Below are 14,448 nucleotides of genomic sequence, written 5' to 3'. Positions count from 1 at the left end.
TAAATTGGATTACAAACATATTTTTAAGGAAGTATTTCACTTGTTTTTAAAGTGACTAATAATCTGCTAATTGGTTTTACTCTAAGGTGAGCAAATCATTTAATTAATTAATTCACACATTGATTTCACTTATAGATTCCTATCCTATGAGTGTCTATAAAGTAATAAATTGTGGTTTGTAGTTTGGTTGCGAAATCTTAGACTAGAAAAGTAAAACCTTAACCATGTTTAACCACGTTTAACCACATGGACCCTAAGTATCAGGAATGGACAGGCTTAACCTCAACAGTAAGATGTTCAGAGAAGTAGTGAAAAATGAAAAGAGTGGCCTAAACAGAAAAGAATTTTAGAGTTTTATCTAAAGCAGTCATGATTTCTGCTCCAGGTTAAGCTTACCTCATTTTACCCTAAAAGCCATATGATTAAGTGTACCCAACAAAAAGCACAGAGTTTAGTCAAGGGATTATTCCACTATTCCATAACTGTATATCAAGTTAATGACAAGTAAAATTCATTTGTTACATGCACTACTTTCTTTCCACCAGGCAAGGGAGACAGCATGGTGGAGAGGCTAAGAATTCAGCCACTGGAGCCAATTAGGCTGGGTTGGAAACCTCTATCATTGCTTACTAACTGGGTAAACTTGGGCAGGTCACTCAATATCTCTGAAATAATATTGACTTAAGCCTAGGATTGTTAGAAGCATAAATTGGTTAATATGTGTAAGGATCTTAGTACTAGACTCAAAATAAGAATCATAAATATTACTGTTAATTATCACCATGAAAACCCAAGGCTTACTGAGATTACATGACTGACTTACTCTGCAGTGGAGAGGAGGAGGGTAAACAGAAGGAGATTTGACCAACAGCTGCTGCCAAGCTTTACGACTTGGAGGAGATAAGGGTTGTGGATGTATTTATTATATTCTGTGGAAAGAAAAATGATCGTCTGTGTTAAAATTCAATCAAATCTACATTATCTAATTGAAGCATATCCAAGGGACACATTTTGTTTTTAACAGAAACATTAATCTGAAAGCAGGCTTAATTTTTTAAATAAAAAGAGATTTGTAACAGTGATATCAGAAACATAAAAATTATTTTCCTTATGGAATATATAAATAGTGTACTGTAAAATTATCTTATTTTGATTAGCACTATAGCAAAAGACAATAAATGCAACTTGCTAATTCCATTTTTCCTCTTACACTAAACGAGATAATCATAAATTGTATAGTAACGAATGTGGCCAAGGTCAGTCAAAGCTCACACAGTCTTCTGATATTTTAATTTCCTAGGTGAAATGGTAAGCTTTCTTTAAAAAAAAAAAAAAATATGTATCTCCCATGACTCTCTATTTGGTAAGAGTTTATATATTTCCTATTATATATTTATCTTATTAAATAATGAATAATACACCCACACCTCTAACATAGGGGGCTGATTTTAACTAAAACCTCTTTCAGAAGTCAACTAAATTATTTTGGAACTAATGACTGTTCAAGTTTCCATTTATATTTGTTTGGTTTATTCATTTTATTCAAATATTATTCACATCATACCCAAATTGTTATTTTCTGAAGTAGTCACATTTCTAGTAAATGAAATCTACTTCATGGCAAATGGTTTTTATCATAGACTGAAATCATAAATACATTTGGTAAAGAAACAAATTACAAAGAAAACTTGCAATTTCACTATCAAACAAAAAAGATCTAACATGTAGTCTCCTGTCAATATTTTTCTTTCATATCACATTGAAGTTTATTGTTTTGTTTAAAGCAGACATGCTAATTAAAAATATTTTCTAATGTAACAGTTTTACATTTTCAGAGAAGAATTACTTTATGACCCAAATTGTAGAGGTATGATTAACCTTAAAACATTTTCATACAAATAAAAGAATATTTTACATTTTGTGTAAACCAATTTGAAAGTAGCACTGAAAAACTTTTTGTTGTAATTTTTATGAGGTATAACTTATACAATGTAAAATGCACAGAACTTAAGTGTTCACATTCATGAGATTTGACAACTGTATCCCTCCAAATAGCTACCAACCAGCAAAAAATATAGAATATTTGTATCACCCAATATGTTTCATCATTCCTTTTACCAATGAATCTGAAGTATCACTCTCAGTGGTAGCTCCTTTATCTCAATATAATGTTTTCAAGATTTGTTAATTCTTTTGCCTGTATCAATAATTCATTTGTATTTTCGGGTAGTATTCCATGGCAGGATATGTAACAATTTGATCTTTATTAATTTGTTGATGAACATTTGAGTTGCCACAGTTTGCAGCTATTATGAATTAGGGTGTTCGAAATTTTCTTGTATGAGACTGTGGAAACCCAGTTTGTTATTTTCAGTTTTAAAATGCCTAGATCATGTTGTAACTGTAAATTAATATTAAGAATGAGTTAAACAATTATTAGAGTGGAACTATTTAACAATTCTACCAGCAATGTGTGGGAGATGCAGTTTCACATTCTTGCCAGCACATTTTATTGTCAATTTGAAACATATATCCATATAATTAATTTTAATATAAAAATAATCTAAAATACTTAAAAATCAACCAATGTTTTGTAGAATTAATTCTCATTATATGTAGCTTTAAAATATATTTTCAAGTGAAATTATTATTAATCCTTACATATTAGTATTTTAATTATATCTCAATATTCGCTAAACATTATTTTTTCTTCTCCTCAAAAGCTTTATGCATTAGGGGATATGATGCTCATCTTGAATTAAATTTTGGCAATTTTCAGCATGTCTTTTTCTATCAAAAATATTTTCCATTTGAATATTTATTGCATCTATTAAAAATGAATAGAAATGTGAATAATAAATATAATAATTAGCTTATATTAGATACAGGATATTAATGATAGCATTGCTTAAATATTTCTCAAGAAATTAAAATTAAATTGGCATCTTAATTATATTACATAATAATATTATTTCAGAATAATACAAGTAAATGTTTAGAGATCAAGTCATACAGCTGGATATTTAGGGTACTAAACATGCTTTCATTGTTAAAGATATTCTTCAATATTATTGGAGGGTCAATGTGATTAAATAGTAATTAAAGTATATCATGTGTGATATCTATTTGAGCTGATCTCAACTACTTCACCACTGTTATACATGCAATAAGATAAATAAATACCACATGTGTCTTTCTGTAAGTGGCAGGAAAGGGGAAAAATATGAAATAAGATGAACAGAGGCTTAAGAACCCTATTATTATTTACAAACCAAGCTTTTGTGTCTAACTTATGATTATTAATCAATTTTAGAGCTGGCCAAAAACTTGAAATAGATATAAAAATGTCCTCTTTGTTATTTCAAATGCAATGGACCCCTCCAAAATAATCTCTTTTCCATTTTAGTATTCTTACATTTTAAAGCTTAAAGTAGTATTTGTCCTACTCCCCACCATCAAATTGGCTTTTCCCATGGGTATACTATCTAATTCTACCTTTCTCTCTATCAAATTTCTACTCTACCTTTAGGATTCATCTCCTTAAGCCACATATCTTATGTTAATCCCTCCCCAAAGTAAGGTTCCATCTCTCTCCTCTGAATATATATAACATAATTTTCTGTAACATATTTAATTCATTTTGCTGCCTTTTACTATTTACCATCAATTTATTTATATTTACCTTGTTACCCCATAATTTTGTTATTCTCTTTGTATGCCTTATAGTAATTAGCTCAGGGCCGTACATGGGCAGATAAAAACATACTCATTTTATTAAGAAAATGTACACCAATTAAACTCACTTTTGCTCTGAAAAGACAAAGCAGAAGATTTCCTTGAGAGAAATACATTAAAACCAATTTCGGGCATGTCTATATGTAAAAAATAAAGAGCCAGAAGAAAAAGATTTAAAAGGCAGATGAAAGTGCAGATGATATTTAGATGACTGCCAGAATGAAATTTGAAAAACTGACAAGTTCCAACGGAGAATTTTGCTGAAGCAAGAGTTCTCTAACAATCAGACATGCTCGAAATATAGAACGGGTAGTCTCACTTTACCAAACAATTGGAATTCAGGGGACACTTTTTAAATATTAAAAACACTAAAGAAAAAAAGTATGCATTGAATTGATGATTTTGGGTTAAAATTTGCAGGTTAGCATTATTGTGCTGCCTAGATTTCTTAATTCTCATCAAGGAAGAAAACTGTTCTCAAACCACTCTCTAGATCTGAGGACATTTATTTATAGGTAGAATTGTCATATAAATTTAGACCACATGAGGACCTCTAAATATTATTTAGCTATCTCAAGGAGTCAGTAGATAATTATTTTATATCAGCCAATATCCATGTTCTAAACATATAAGGAGAAAGCCTACCATGACATTAAAAAAATTATTTTCTTTTACCTGCTTAATGCTATTTACTATAGAAAACAATATGATGTAAAGGTGTTTTATGGGTATTCCAACCATAAGCATTCAGATATTGAAGAACCTCATGTTAGGACGATTTTACTGACTGGATCTTGCTGGCAGTACTCTAGGGAGGCTTTGACGTGTAGAATTTTTAAAAATATAAAGTCTTTTTATCTCATAAATTAATCTCCTTTCAGGAAGAAACAACTTTTCATATCATGGATATACAGAAACATTTATTTTCAGAAGTGTGTTAGGGTTCTCCAGAGTAACAGAACCAATGGGAGATCTATGATTATAGAGGCTCAGTCCCAAGAGCTGCCATTTACCAGCTGAAGAACCAGGAAGGCCAGTGGAAGGCTTGAGAATCTGAGAGCCAATGCTGGAGATCTCAGTCCCAGAATGAAGGCCTGCGAACTGGGAGCACTGAGGGCAGGAGAAGATAATTGCCCTGACTCAGCTGGTCAGGAAGAAAAGGAATTCAGTCTTCCTCCATCTTTTTTTGTACTATTCAATGTCTTTGGAAATACTCTCACAGGCATATTCAGAAACTATGTTTACCCAGCTATCTGATTATCCATTGGCCCAGTCAAGCTGACATGTAAAATTAACCATCACAATATTTCCAAGGGGATGCTAACCATGGCATATGTATATGAAGAGCTCTCTTGTCCTCCTTAGGCTTTAGAATCAAACCACCTTGTTTATCTTATCAACATTTCTCTTGATATCATTTATTAACACAGTCAAAGTGTACACAAGTCATTCATGTTGGTTTCAGAATTACAGGATTGGATTTAGCTAGTGATCACTAATCAATGTATTAAGTATTTAACTATTTATCCTAACCCACTTCCACTCCCTCCAAATGGGTCGTGAAACAGGTATCTCCCATATATGACAAAAACTTATGAACCAGTTCAATGAACAAATGATCAGTGTGTTCCACTGAAATTTACAAACTTTACTTCAATGAATTCTTTCTTAATTATTACTGACTGAGCTATTTGACATTAAAATTTTTTCCTGAGAATACCTCTGTCATATAAATGAAATTTGATTATCTAAGTCAGTGATGCATACCCACACATAGGCATGCACATGCACACATACATACAATCTCATTAAAGGTAAACTATACATTTAATATGCTTGTATCAATATGTAATTGTATATCGTAATGGCATATATCAATAACATATATAAATATAACATAATATAATATAATATATAAATGTAAGCTCAGTTTTGACCATCATTGACCTTGAAAGTTATTCACAGCTAAAAAAAAAAAAAAACAGCTACCAGTTTCAGTTTTATAGTGTTAATTAATTGCCTATTGTTTTAATCTATTTGATCTTTTAATTTCCTTTTTTTTTTTTTTTTTTGAGACACAGTCTCACACTGTCACTCAGGCAGGAGTACAGTGGTATGATCTTGGCTCACTGCAACCTCTGCCTCCTGGGTTCAAGCAATGCTTCTGCCTCAGCCTCCTGAGTAGCTGGTACTACAGGCATACACCACCATGCCTGGCTAATTTTTGTATTTTTAGTAGAGATGGGGTTTCACCAAGTTGGCCAAGCTGGTATTGAACTCCTGACCTCAGGTGATCTGCCAGCCTCAGCCTCCCAAAGTGCTGGGATTATAGGCGTGAGCCACCGCGCCCGGCCCTTTTGATTTATTTTGTCTTAAGTGTCATTGTCAACCATGTGCCTCAGAAATTTTACAGCCTTTCTCTGAATTGATGCCTTGATAAATAACATGTCTACTGCATCATTTCTGACCTTTCTGTAAATTTTTATAATAACTCACTCTTCTGCACTCTATTTTGTGGAATATTATACCAAAGAGGCTAAGAGTTCAGGCTCTGAAATCAGAATTCATGTGATGAAAAATCAGATTCATCCATTTAGTATCTCTGTGATTCTGCCATAAAATGTAAGAGCACAATAAAAACACAGAATAAATGAAGAAATTTATAAATATATGCATGAGAGTAAGAGAAGATCACATGATCTTTAAAGAGAATGTGTTAGTGGTAGTTCTCTGCCAGAATATTTTATTTGATAATTTTCATATGCTTGTTTCATATTCTGTTGTGTAGCTAATTAAATTATTGAAAGAAATGGTTGGCATTTCTATCTCAATCTGAATTTTTACCGGTAACTGTTCTTTCTCAGAGAAAGAAATATTAGTACCTAATCTAAATTAAATTTCTCAGCCTAAACTCTTAAAATTTAAATAGATTTTGAAACCAGTTTTAAAATATAACCATTTGGCTTTCATTTCTCAACTACAAATTGAACCTTTTATATTATATCTTGAACATGAAGAAGTAGGGCTGCTATTAATTCAGATTGGTTACCTTGGAAACAAGAGCTTTTTCTTTTTAACTCATCACTAGTGTCATTCATGTTTGTAAAATAAAAAAATTAAGGTGGAATTTTAAAAAGGTAAACTATGTTTTTTTCCCATTTTCCATTTAGGAGAATAGGTAAAGAATAATATATAGCAGCAAAATAATGTTCATTAATAACAAATATAGCTGATTATAAATGACATCTGTCATCTACCTCTGGGGCTCCAATAATACAATCTTCTCAATACATCTCAGTTATTCCTAAGATCTCAAGAAGAGAATACCTTTGTTTGGTAAAAGATGTATTATTGCTATGCTGTAGCTATAGCAATGTAGCTGCACTGTATGTGGCTAATGTATGAACTGTAAAATCAAAAATGCATACTAATATGTACTGGTAAATTTGAAAGGTGTGTGTACTATATGCACTTTGCTAATGGAACTGAATCTAAGTACAGACAGAATTCCTATGATAGTATTACTGAATAAATACTAAGTAGTAGTACAGTTCCACATTAACCACTACCATTAAAAATCTTTGAATAGAAGCTAACAATTATGAAGAAACAAATGAGTTTGTTTTTCAGCACAGATTTTAAGTCACCATTTCAGTGGTAAACACTGGATGCAAACTGGTTGCCACTTGACCCAAATATGATAAAATAAAATCCTTGGAGATATTATTTCAAAAAAACATGAATAAATTAAAGTTATTATTATTGTCCATTTATACTTAAAAAGGTAATTTTGTTAAAGTCAAAAAGCAAAATTACTAAAGGTTACTAAAATTTTAGGTGTTTCAAAGTTGATTTACCTGTAAAGTACATTACTAAGAATACTATTATAAACAAATTATTTAATAAAATGGCAAATATTTATAGTTAACAAATAGAAGCCAATGTTTGGTGTCAGAAACTGTAATTCACTGTCAACTTTCTTACAAAGACAACGTGAGTCCTTGGGAAATGACTTTTAAGCTTGCTAACATTAAATTTTGTTTTTTTTTTTAATTTATGGAAATAAGCTCTACCAAATAAAATTACTGTTTCATACGGAATTTGGTAATATATGTAAAAAAAATATTGTAGAAAAATTAGTTTCAAACAAAACCTGCACGCAGATGTTTATTGCAGTTTTATTCATAAATACCAAAACTTGGAGGCCAACAGCATGCCCTGCAGTATGTGAATGGATAAACACACTATACTCTGTCGAGACAATGGAATATTATTCAGCCCTAAATTGAAATGAGTTAGCAAGCCATGAAAAGACATGAAGAAAACTTAAACGCATAGTGAACAAAGCCAATCTGAAAGGCTACATACTGTGTGATTCCAACTATATGACATTCTGGAAAAGGCAAAACTGTGGAGAGAATAAAAATCTAGTGGTTTCCAGGGGTTAGGAAAAGAATGGATGAAAAGGGGAACACAGGATTTTTATGCTGATGAAACTACTCTGTGTGATACTCTAATGGCAGATACATATTGTTGTACATTTGCCCAAATCTATAAAATGTACAATACCAAGAGTGAACCTTAATGTAGACTTTGAGTGATAAAGATGCATTCATGTAAGCTTATCAGTTGTAATCAATGTACCACCCTCAGAGGGGATGTTGAGAGTAGGGAAACCTATGCATGTGTCAGGGCAGGGGCTATATCGGAATTAACTACACATATCTCTCAGTTTTGCTATGAACTTAAAATTGCTATAAGAAAGTCTATCAAAAATATATTGTACAATATGAAAAATATAGACATGTAAGCAAATGTAAAATTATACATATATCTGCTGTCAAGGGTCACTAGTTTATATAAACAGAATTTCAGTGATGTGACACTCAGAAAGATATTGATTAAAATCTTCATTAATTGAGGCAACTTAAGCAAGTTGATGGAATAGGAGGTCATCTGCTCTTACCTCCCCACAACAATAATAATTCTGTACACCTCCGCAGCCAAAAGGCTCTGTAGAAACCTTCAGATGTGGCAGGAGGTTGTGAAATGGAGCCCAAGACCTAGGAAAGTCATTTTGAGAGTGCCAGTGCATACTTAAGTGGCAAACCTGCCAGTCATGAACTGAAGTTCAAATCTGGCTACTGCCCTCTTTGGTCTTGAGCCTGTGAATGAAACCGTGTGCCAAGGAGTCCAAGAGAAATTATGCACACCAGAGCATTGGCAGTTTGGTCTGCCCACTGACATCAGTCTTAGCAGTGGATCAAAAAGTTACCCTGTACTGAAACAAGATATTGATACCCACTCTCACCACTTCTATTTAACATAGTACTGGAAGTGCTAGCCAGAGAAATCAAGCAAGAGACAGAAATAAAAGGCATCCAAACAGGAAAAGAATAAATAAAACTATTACTACTTAGATGATATGATTCTACACCTAGAAAACCCAAAAGACTTCACCAAAAGCCTCCTGGAACTGATAAACAACTTCAGTAAAGTTTCAGGATACAAAATCAATGTACAAAAATCAGTAGCATTTCCATTTACCAATAATGTTCAGGCTAAGAGCCAAAACAAGAGTGCATTAACAATAGACACACACACACACACACACACACACACACGCACTAAAATATGTAGGAGTACATCTAACCAAATAGGTGAAAGATCTCTACAAATCAAATTACAAAATATTGCTGTAAAAAATTAGAGATGACACAAACAAATGGAAAAACATTCCATGCCCATGGATTGAAAAAATCAATGTTGTTAAAGATGGCCATACTGCCCAAAGCAAACTACAAATTCAGTGCTACTCCTATCAAACTACCAAAATCATTTTTCATAGAATTTGGAAAAAAAGTTATTCTAAAATATATGTGGAACCAAACAACAGCCTGAATAGACAAGTCACTCCTAAGCAAAAAGAACAAAGCTGGAGGCTCCCGTTACCTTACCTCAAACTGTAAGGTAAGGCTACAGCAACCAAAACAGCAAGGGACAAGCACAAAAGCAGACACATAAACAAATGAAACAAAATAGAAAATACGGCAATAAAGCAGCACATCTACAGTCATCCAGTCTTCAACAAAGTCAATAAAAAGTAATCAATAAGGAAAAGACTCCCTATTAAATAAATGATGCTTGGATAACTGCCTAGCTATATGCAGAAGAATGAAACTGGACTTCTACCTTTTGCCATAGGTAAAAATCATGATGGATTAAGATTTAAATGTAAGAACTCAAACTATAAAGATTCAAGAAGAAAAACTAAAAAACACCATTCTGGAAATTGACCATAGGAAAAAAACATTGTGAATAAGTTCTCAAAAGCAATTGCAGCGAAAACAAAAATGGACAAGTGAGAACTAAACAAACTAAAGAGCTTTTGCACAGCAAAAGAAACTGTCAACAGATTAAACAGACATTATACATCATGGGAGAAAATTTTCACAAAGTATGCATCTGACAAAGGTCTAATATCCAGGATCTGCAAGGAACTTAAAACAATTCAACATGTAAAAGCCAAATAAACTAACTGAAAATGCACAAAAGACATGAACAGACACTTCTCAAAAGAAGACAATACAAGCAGCCAGCAAATGTGAACAAAAGTTTCATATCACTAATCATCAGAGAAATGCAGATCAAAACTACAAGGAGATACCATTTCACACCAGTCAGAATGACTACTAAAATGCCAAAGAAACAACAGATGTTGGCAAGGCTGCAGAGAAAGGGAAATGCTTATACACTGTTGGTGGAAATATAAATTGGTTCAGCCTCTGTGAAAAGCAGTTTATAATTTTCTCAGGGAACTTAAAACACAACTACCATTCAAACCAGCTATCCCATTACTGGGTATACATCTAAAAAACAAACAAAAATATGTGTTCTATCAAAAAGACACACACTTATACATTCATTGCAGCACTGTTCAGAGTAGTGAAAACATGGAATCAACCAATATTCCCATCAACAGTGGACTGGCTAAGGAAAATGTGGAACACATACACCATGAGATACTACACAGCCATAAATAAGCATGAAATCACATCCTTTACAGCAAAGTGGATGCAGCTAGAGGTCATTATCCTAAGTTAATTAACATAGGAACAGAAAAGCAAATACCACATGTTCTCACTTATAAGAGAGATCTAAACATTGGGTACTCGTGAACATAAAGATGGCAACAAGAGACACTAGGCTACTAGAGGTACTACTAGAGGGGAGAAGGACAAAGGGAGCCAAGATTTGAAAACACTAATGTAGAGTACTATGCTTACCACCTGGGTGACAAGATCATTAGTAACCCAAACCTTAGCATCACACACGATACCCAGGTAAAAAACCTGCACATGTATCCCTTGAATGTAAAATAAAAGCTAAATAAAAGAATGTATGCCCATAGACACAAGCAGATTACAGTGTAATGCACATTTAAATCAGTAATTGCTAAATTTATTTTTAAGTGTTGACATTGAACATAAAAATAAATAATAATAATAAAATTAAATTAAAATAACAAAAAACAAAAATGGAGATATTTTAACTTATACCACAGAAATATACAAGATCATCTGGGACTACTATGAATGAACACCTCTATGCACACAAAATAGAAATCTAGAGGAAATGAATAAATTTAATGTAACACACAATCCCCAAAGCTTGAAGAAATAGAAATCCTTAAACAGACCAATAACAATTGAGGTTGAATCAGTAATAAATTTTTTTTAACAAAAACACCCAGTATCAGGCAGTGTCACAGCTGAATTCTATGAAGGTAATGTTACCCTGATATGCAACCAGGCAAGTCCCCACCACAAAGTAAACTAGAAATCAGTATCTCTTATGAGTATAAATGTAAAAATTCTCAACAAAATTCTAGCAAACTGAATCCAACAGCACATCTAAAAGATAATTCACCATGATCAAGTAGGTTTCATCCAAGGAATGTAAGGATTGTTTGACATATGCAATAAATAAATATAAGTCACCACATAACATAAACATAATTAAAAACAAAAATTGTATTATTTTAATAGGCATGAAAAAAGCATTTGTTAAATCTAGCATTGCTTTATATAAAAACGCTAAACAAACTGCGCATAGAAAGACTATTCCTCAAAATAATAAAAGCCATGTTTAAGAAATCCATACTGACTGGGGAAAATTTGAATGCATTGCCACAACAACTGGAACAAGTCAAGGATGAGCATTTTCACCACTTCTATTCAACATAGTAGTGGAAATCCTAGCCAAAGCAATCAGTCAAGAGAAAAATAAAGTGCGCCCCAACTGGAAAAGAGCAAGTCAAGTTACCTCTTGTGACTGATGACAAGACCTTATATCAAGAAAACCCTAAAGACCCCTACCAAAGACTCGTAGATTTGATAAATAAATTCAGTAAAGTCTCAGGTTACAAAACCAATGTACACAAATTAGTAACATTGCTGTATACCAATAATGATCAAGCTCAGAATCAAATAAAAAACTCAGTCTTATTTACAATATCCACAAAAAATAATACCCAGGTATTTTATCTAACTTCAAATTATATTACAAGGTTATAGTAACCAAAAGAGCATGGCACTTGTATAAAAGCAGACACACAGACAAAAAGAACATAATACAGAACTAAGAAATAAAGCCAAATGCCTAAAACCAACTGATCTTCATCAATCAGACAAAAGCATACACTGGGGAAAGAACTTCCTCTTCAATAAATTGTGCTGGGAAAATTGTATAATTGCATATAGAAGAATAAAAGAGGAGCCCTGTCTCTCATGATATACAAAAATTAACTCAAGATGTATTAAAGACTTAAATCTAAGACCTGTAACCATAAAAATCCTAAAAGAAAATCTAACATAAACTCTTCTGGAATTTGGTCTAGGCAAAGAATTTATAACTAAGACCTCAAAAGCAAATACAACAACAACAACAACAAAAAAAATAAATAGGATCTAATTAAACTAAAAAAAAAAAAAAAAAAAAAAAAAAAACTTCTGCACAGCAAAATAAATAATCAACAGAGTAAACAGACAATCTACAGAATAGGAGAAAATATTTGCAAACTATGTATCTGACAAAGGTCTATAAGAAACTTAAACCAACTTACAAGGAAAAAACAACCCCGTTAAGAAAACTCTATCATCTCAGCCCAAAATCTCCTTAAGCTGATAAGCAACTTCAGCAAAGTCTCAAGATACAATATCAATGTGTCAAAATCACAAACATTCTTATACACCAGTAACAGACAGAGAGCCAAATCATGAATGAACTCCCATTCACAATAGCTTCAAAGAGAATAAAATACCTAGGAATCCAACTTACAAGGGATGTAAAGGACCTCTTCAAGGAGAACTACAAACCACTGCTCAGTGAAATAAAAGAGGACACAAACAAATGGAAGAACATACCATGCTCATGGATAGGAAGAATCAATATCATGAAAATGGCCATACTGCCCAAGGTAATTTATAGATTCAATGCCATCCCCATTAAGCTACCAATGAGTTTCTTCACAGAATTGGAAAAACCTGCTTTAAAGTTCATATGGAACCAAAAAAGAGCCCACATTGCCAAGACAATCCTAAGTCAAAAGAACAAAGCTGAAGGCATCATGCTACCTGACTTCAAACTATACTACAAGGCTACAGTAACCAAAACAGCATGGTACTAGTACCAAAACAGAGAGATAGACCAATGGAACAGAACAGAGCTCTCAGAAATAATACCACACATCTACAGCCATCTGATCTTTGACAAACCTGAGAGAAACAAGAAATGGGGAAAGGATTCCCTATTTAATAAATGGTGCTGGGAAAATTGACTAGCCATAAAGAGAAAGCTGAAACTGGATCCCTTTCTTACTCCTTATACAAAAATTAATTCAAGATGGATTAGAGACTTAAATGTTAGACCTAAAACCATAAAAATCCTAGAAAAAAAACTTAGGTAATACCATTCAGGACATAGGCATGGGCAAGGACTTCATGTCCAAAACACCAAAAGCAATGGCAACAAAAGCCAAAATTGACAAATGGGGTCTAATTAAACTAAAGAGCTTCTGCACAGCAAAAGAAACTACCATCAGAGTGAACAGGCAACCTACAGAATGGGAGAAATTTTTTGCAATCTACTCATCTGACAAAGGGCTAATATCCAGAACCTACAAAGATTCAAACAAATTTACAAGAAAAAAACAAACAACCCCATCAAAAAGTGGGCAAAGGATATGAACAGACACTTCTCAAAACAAGACATTCATACAGCCAACAGACACATGAAAAAATGTTCATCATCATTTGCCATCAGAAAAATGCAAATCAAAACCACAATGAGATACCATCTCACACCAGTTAGAATGGCAGTCATTAAAAAGTCAGGAAACAACAAGTGCCGGAGAGGATGTGGAGAAATAGGAACACTTTTACACTGTTGGTGGGACAGTAAACTAGTTCAACCATTGTGGAAAACAGTGTGGTGATTCCTCAAGGATCTAGAACTAGAAATACCATTTGACCCAGCCATCCCATTACTGGGTATATACCCAAAGGATTATAAGTCATGCTAGTATAAAGACACATGCACACGTATGTTTATTGCAGCACTATTCACAGTAGCAAAGACTTGGAATCAACCCAAATGTCCATCAGTGACAGATTGGATTAAGAAAATGTGGCACATATACACCATGGAATACTA

This window comes from Piliocolobus tephrosceles, chromosome 5 (assembly GCF_002776525.5).
Source record: "Piliocolobus tephrosceles isolate RC106 chromosome 5, ASM277652v3, whole genome shotgun sequence".
Lineage (NCBI taxonomy): Eukaryota > Metazoa > Chordata > Mammalia > Primates > Cercopithecidae > Piliocolobus > Piliocolobus tephrosceles.
The sequence above is the reverse complement of the archived record's forward strand: the minus strand, read 5'-3'. Positions refer to the sequence as shown.